Here is a 6,059-nt window from a genome sequence, read left to right as displayed (position 1 = left end):
TAGCCATCACCATCCACTTCCAACTCTTGGGCTTCTCTTTTACTAATTAATAGCGAGATTGACCGTTTCTGTATACACCAAGGTTTCAGATTCAGTCAAGAGATTCACCCATGGGCTAGCGGTAAGTTTTCGGGTTTATAATGCTAGGATCAGGGGTTCGATTACCTTGGTAGACACAGCAGATATCCTGATATGGCTTTGCTAAAAGAAAATATATTTTGTTCAAGATAATGTTTTCTTCAAATGGAACACACATTTGAAACTTCTAAAACACTCATATTTGGTAGTTTTATTGTAAATATTTGAAATAATGTAAAATTCATTCCCCGTATTTGAAAATAATGCTTGAATTTGCTACAGTTATTTGAAAATGACGCTTATGTTTACTAGAAGCGTGTGAAAATAACTGAAAACACGCGGTAGTGTGCTTCCAGTAAGGGGAGTCAAAGTTGGCAGTGTTTTATCATATAATATCAATGGGTAAAATCAAATCACTAAAAGCGTGTTCTAAAAGTTTTCTCAAATTTTGTAAAATGTATTTATGCATAAATTTGATATAAAATAGTTCTAAACATTAGGTTTAAATTACTAAAATAACTGTGGTTATTGTCCTTCTTCCTCGTGGTGCAACGTTTTGTAACGTATTGGTTTAACTATGTTCGTATGGAACATAATATACACCAATATCAGTTATATGTTTTGTTGTGATGTGGTGTTTGATATTTAGAACATGTCACCGCTTTTCTGTTATCAGGACGAAATACATCGATTTTATATATGGTTCTAACTAAATTACAGGGTAGGCTAAGGTGGTATTATTTCACAAGTCTAGTAAAGTAACATTTTATTATCATACTTGCATTACTAATTATGGACTTTCAACTCGAAGCACATCATGTTTGGATAAGCGACCAATATTTTTGAAAGCTTAATGTTACGTGTGTGAAGAAAATCCTTCATAGCTTTTGTAGCTATATTCCAGAGCTATGATGAAATATAGTGATTTACTAAAACCACCAGTAGTCAAACGTGACAAGTTGCAGTGACCACACGACTAGGTAGTTCGTAATTAAGTGGCCAGTAGTCAAGAAAGTGATCACTAGTAAATTACGATACTTATGTTTAAAATTGTAATTTAATGAATTTCTAGCATAACTGTTTTATTCTTATAAGAAGAAAATAATTTATTGGACACATAAATAAAACAGAATACGTAAGAAATCAATAGAAAAACCGTAAAGAAATTAATTGTTTGATTAAGGTCCACATGTAATTCAACAATCTTTTTATTACTGTGCACACCAGGTCAGGATTTAAGTTACGTGCATATATATATATATATATAATTATATATTAAGATTTTAATAGAATATATGTGTAACCTTATTTCCTTTATTTTTCTTCACAACCTTATCGTGCATTTTGATCGTTAGGGAATTTTTATTGACGTTTTTAAATACGGAACTGTTCTAAAGTTTTACTTCTTTAAATTAACATATACTTCTGTACACTAGAAGTGTTTTACAGAAGTATGTGGCTCTAGTCTAGAAGTTCATCTGAAATTTAATTATTTTCAAAATTGATAGGTTATTTACGTGTACAACAGTAACATATCAGAAAATTTCTCTATGAAAAATTGTATTTGTATCATGCTAGTTTATACACACATTTATTCTCGTTTGATTTAACTTATAGAATATTCTAGAAACAACGTTAAGTTCTACATTTCTCTGCTAGTAATGACTGTAAATTACGTTTTTTTACACTTGTCTGTTCTTATCGCCAAGGCACGTACTGCAATGCACACATCACTGATAAAAAGATACCCACATCATGTTTTTTAGGTTCAATTACATTTTGTATTACGTACACTTATGAAATATGAGTCATTAGTTACGTATACGTTCTATAGAATGCTATAAAACCCTATATAACGTAATTATAGGTTGAAAAGTGGACACAAACTGATAGAACATTATTTACAGTTTTTTTTCGTTTCCACAGAGAAATAACGTTTTTTTGTCACTTTATTTGTAAATGATAAGCAAAGATTTATAATTTCATTGTTTAAGTTTAGCTAATTTGTTTTCTGTCATCAGTTTCTTGTTGGTGATAAAATTAACCATTTTGGAAAATTAACTTGTCTATTGAATACAGCTCATTTTATAAGTTTTAAAAAAAACGGTTTTTAAGATGGTCTCTTCCACTTGTGTAAGTGTGTACAACTTTTAATTCTGTACCGTACAACCCTCTGTACGCGTATGCACTAGTTTTCACCTATTACAGAATCTATAAAGTTAACTGCATATTGAAGCATTTAGGAAAATATAAGGAACTTTTATTTGTGAATGGAAAAATATATATACCTCAATTTTAGGATAAGAAAACAATCGATATATATGTATTGGCCAATGACACTTTTTCCTTCACTTCAGCTATCCATTGTATGTTTTTTTTTCGTAGTAACTGCAAAGCATGTTCACAGCAATATATTTGACTTTTCACTAGCTTATTTCTCTTTGGTTAACTTGTGTTCAAAGTTACTGATGAGAACTGGAATTCATCGAATCTAGTATAACCCAATAACACACGTTGAACAAAGTGTAATTTGAACTGGACGTCCCTTAAAGTTCGAAATCAAACGATTTTCGAAATACTAAATATATTTATTATTTTAGAAACTGACAAGCCACGTTGTAACAAGTAAATAATTTTTTTCCAAAACAAAGTAAATGTAAGAATGATTGATATAAATCCTTCCAAAAGAATATATTTAAGACTGAAAGGATGGCGTTTACACCTTACATATAGTACAGGCAAAAATTAACATATAGCAATATACAATAGTCAAAACTAAGTTTAATTTATTCTACTTTTGTCTGTTAACATTTCACTACACTGTGAGCATGTGCCATCATGTAGGAAGGATGAAAATGCCATCCCTGCTATCTTGTTTGCATTGTTTTTGAAAGATTGATATTAGCCATCTTTACATTTACTTCCTTTTTTGAAAAGTATTTTCTTTACATTTTTGCTGTTGTTTCAATAAACATAGGAAGGTTGTATTTATAACCAAGTTCTATATAAAATGAAGTTCTAACTCTAATATTTATTGTGTATTTATTGCTAGTAGAAAAACCGCTAGACTGATGGCAGTTTGCACTTGTAATTGCTAATTGTACTATTCATACCTCATTAGAAAAATTAGAAAAGTGAACATATTATAAAAAAGATTTTTTTGGCGGGGGGGATACTACACAGTAAAAGTGCTCACTTTGTGCTGTGTAAGCACATCCAACTCATTGCATGATAATGGTTCAATGGTGCTCACAATTTTCATAAAATTTAGTGATATAAACTGTAATGATTCTTATATGTACTTTTATTGAAAAATATATTTTAAGAACTTCAGTTTCTCAGCACTACGTTTAAAAAATGGATCAATAAAGATGTAATCACACCGTCACGTAAAGTCCTAGTGAAAGCTGTGTTCTTGTTGTAAAGAGAGTACCTATTATTTAAAACTGTTTTCTGTTGTAAAGAAATGGTTGTTGCACGTATCGCAGTGGTTTTTATAACTGTTTGAATGTTGATTACCCAGTGTGTCAATTTTTATGGACATTTTGTTTGTGATGCCATTCAGTAGATGAGGCAGGAGTTTTAGCCACATATATAGATACTGAAATACACGCTACGTCCATGATGCCATTCAGTAGATGACGCAAGAGTTTTAGCCACATACATAGATACTGACATACACGTTACGTCCATGATAATAAGATTGGGTGGTAATTTAAGTTTTTTTAAAGCAACACCAGATTTATGTAAGAAAGCTAACATTAAGAGGTAATGATAACAGGGTTTTTAAAATTACTACTAGTTAATAATACTTATAAAGTAGATACTCCGTTTGGAACCGGCTCGGCATGGCCAGGTGGATAAGGCACTCGACTCATAACCTAAGGGTTGCGGGTTCGAATCCGGTAGTACCAAACATGCTCGCCCTTTCAGCCGTGGGAGCATTATAACGTGACGGTCAATCCCACTATTCGTTGGCAAAAGAGTAACCCAAGAGTTGGCGGTGGGTGGTGATGACTAGCTGCTTTCCCTCTAGCCTTACACTGCTAAATTAGGGACGGCTAGCGCAGATAACCCTGCTGTAGCAATGCGCGAAATTCGAAACAAACAAACAAATTCGTTCGGTTAAATGAAATTGTTGTAAACCCTTTTTTGTTTTTTGTTAAATTTATCATGTAATCAAAAAAGAAGGAGAAGAAAGAAGAACAAGAAATGTAAATTTTATGCTACGATATTTATAGAAATTCGCAGAACTTGTAACTTAGTCATTACATAGCTATTATTATGAAAGGAAACATTGTATAGTATTGTAAGGTTCTGATGACCTATCGGTGAAATATTTAAAATATCGTTTCGACAACCAGTCCGAATCATCCCTACATAGGTAGTGTCTGACAACTTAAAAACAGTCACAACAAAATATTTCAGAAACCGACGAGTCATGTGGAAACATCATGAAAGATTTCCTCACATTTAAGTAGAAGAAATTTTCAGATATTGGAGTCATTTGTATGTAGCATTAAAATAAACACAACGTCAAAAGAAATAAGTTATTGACACCAAATATTTTCGGTACTGATGACCTAGGTGAAAATAACATAAAACAGTGCCACAAAATATTTTCGGTCTCATATGAATAGTACAAGTGTATGTTTTATTGTAGCGAAGCCACATCGGGTTAGGTGCTGAGTCCACCGAGGGGAATTGAACCTTTGATTTTAGCGTTGTAAATCCCTAGACTTACAGCTGTACCAGCGGTGAACGAATAGTGTACGAAGACAAAGATTTCTAAATAAAAGATATATTTAGTAAGTTAAAAATCCTCGATAATTTGCACTAACAACAGTAGAACAATCGAAATTACAATGTTTTAAACATTGTATAAATTTTGATGTAAATATTACGAAAGGCAGAAAAAAGTATGTTTATTCGTTAAATTGCCTTTGGAAATAAGGCAATCGAACAAATATTATCTTAAAAACTCATAACTTCACCTTATACCAAATAAGACTGTACAATGTTGATTTAACATTCTATCATTTTAGTAGACGTCCTCTGTGGTTATTAAAATGTGTATGCTGTTTATTACTGTTTCAGTGTATTTCGTTTAAAATTATTGAGACGATCGTTACTTGAACATGAAGTTAACCAATAAGTTGTACGTATTCTGTACCCTGAGTGTTGTACGTCCATAAACTTACCGCTTTCCCACCGGAAAACTGTTTTATGAGATCAAATGTATAAATCTGATTCCTTAAATTACCAACTTCATGTTCTACGCTTGTCTTTAAATTCTGAGTAAGGTGAGAAACAAAGTGATACTAACATTTAATCGTTATTGTTGTAATGAATAAAACGAAACATATCAAACAAGGCGTAACTTTGTGACATATTTCCTTAAAAACTGAGTTTCGTGTTCGGTATCTTATGATTATTTAATAACTACGCTATAGATAACCCTTCCTTTTTACCTCTAAGTATTGCAAATAACCAGAAACAATGGATCTCATCAAAATTTAGATTAGAAACTGAAAGCTTCATATAAAGAAGCAAATAATACGTGACATTAAAAATGTTGAATATCTGTTTAAGCCTAAATCCATGTTTATTTTTTGTGTGTGTTTTTATGCACAAAACAATGCAAAAGATTAAATGTGCTCTGCCCATCCTGGGTATCGAAACCCCCGGTTGAGAGTAGTATAAGCCTGAAGGCATACCATTGTGCCACTGGGGGAGCGTAGTAGCCTTCTATCAGTAGTCTTATAACATTAGATCTTAACCATAGCTGTTTGTTACTCTTAAAACTGAAAATAGTTTATGGAATTTCAGCTTCACGATCGTTAATTTTTATATCGTAAATCCTTTCCTATTGGAGTAGAAGTGATTAAGTTTGTTTATGTTATATCTTGGTATGTGATGTGAACAGAGCAAAAACACAATAAATTGTCTGGTAATTATAGCTGTATGGAAGAGATTACAGT

The sequence above is a fragment of the Tachypleus tridentatus genome, chromosome 7 (genome assembly GCF_004210375.1).
Source record: "Tachypleus tridentatus isolate NWPU-2018 chromosome 7, ASM421037v1, whole genome shotgun sequence".
NCBI classification, from domain to species: Eukaryota; Metazoa; Arthropoda; class Merostomata; order Xiphosura; family Limulidae; genus Tachypleus; species Tachypleus tridentatus.
Note: the sequence above shows the minus strand (reverse complement) of the source record.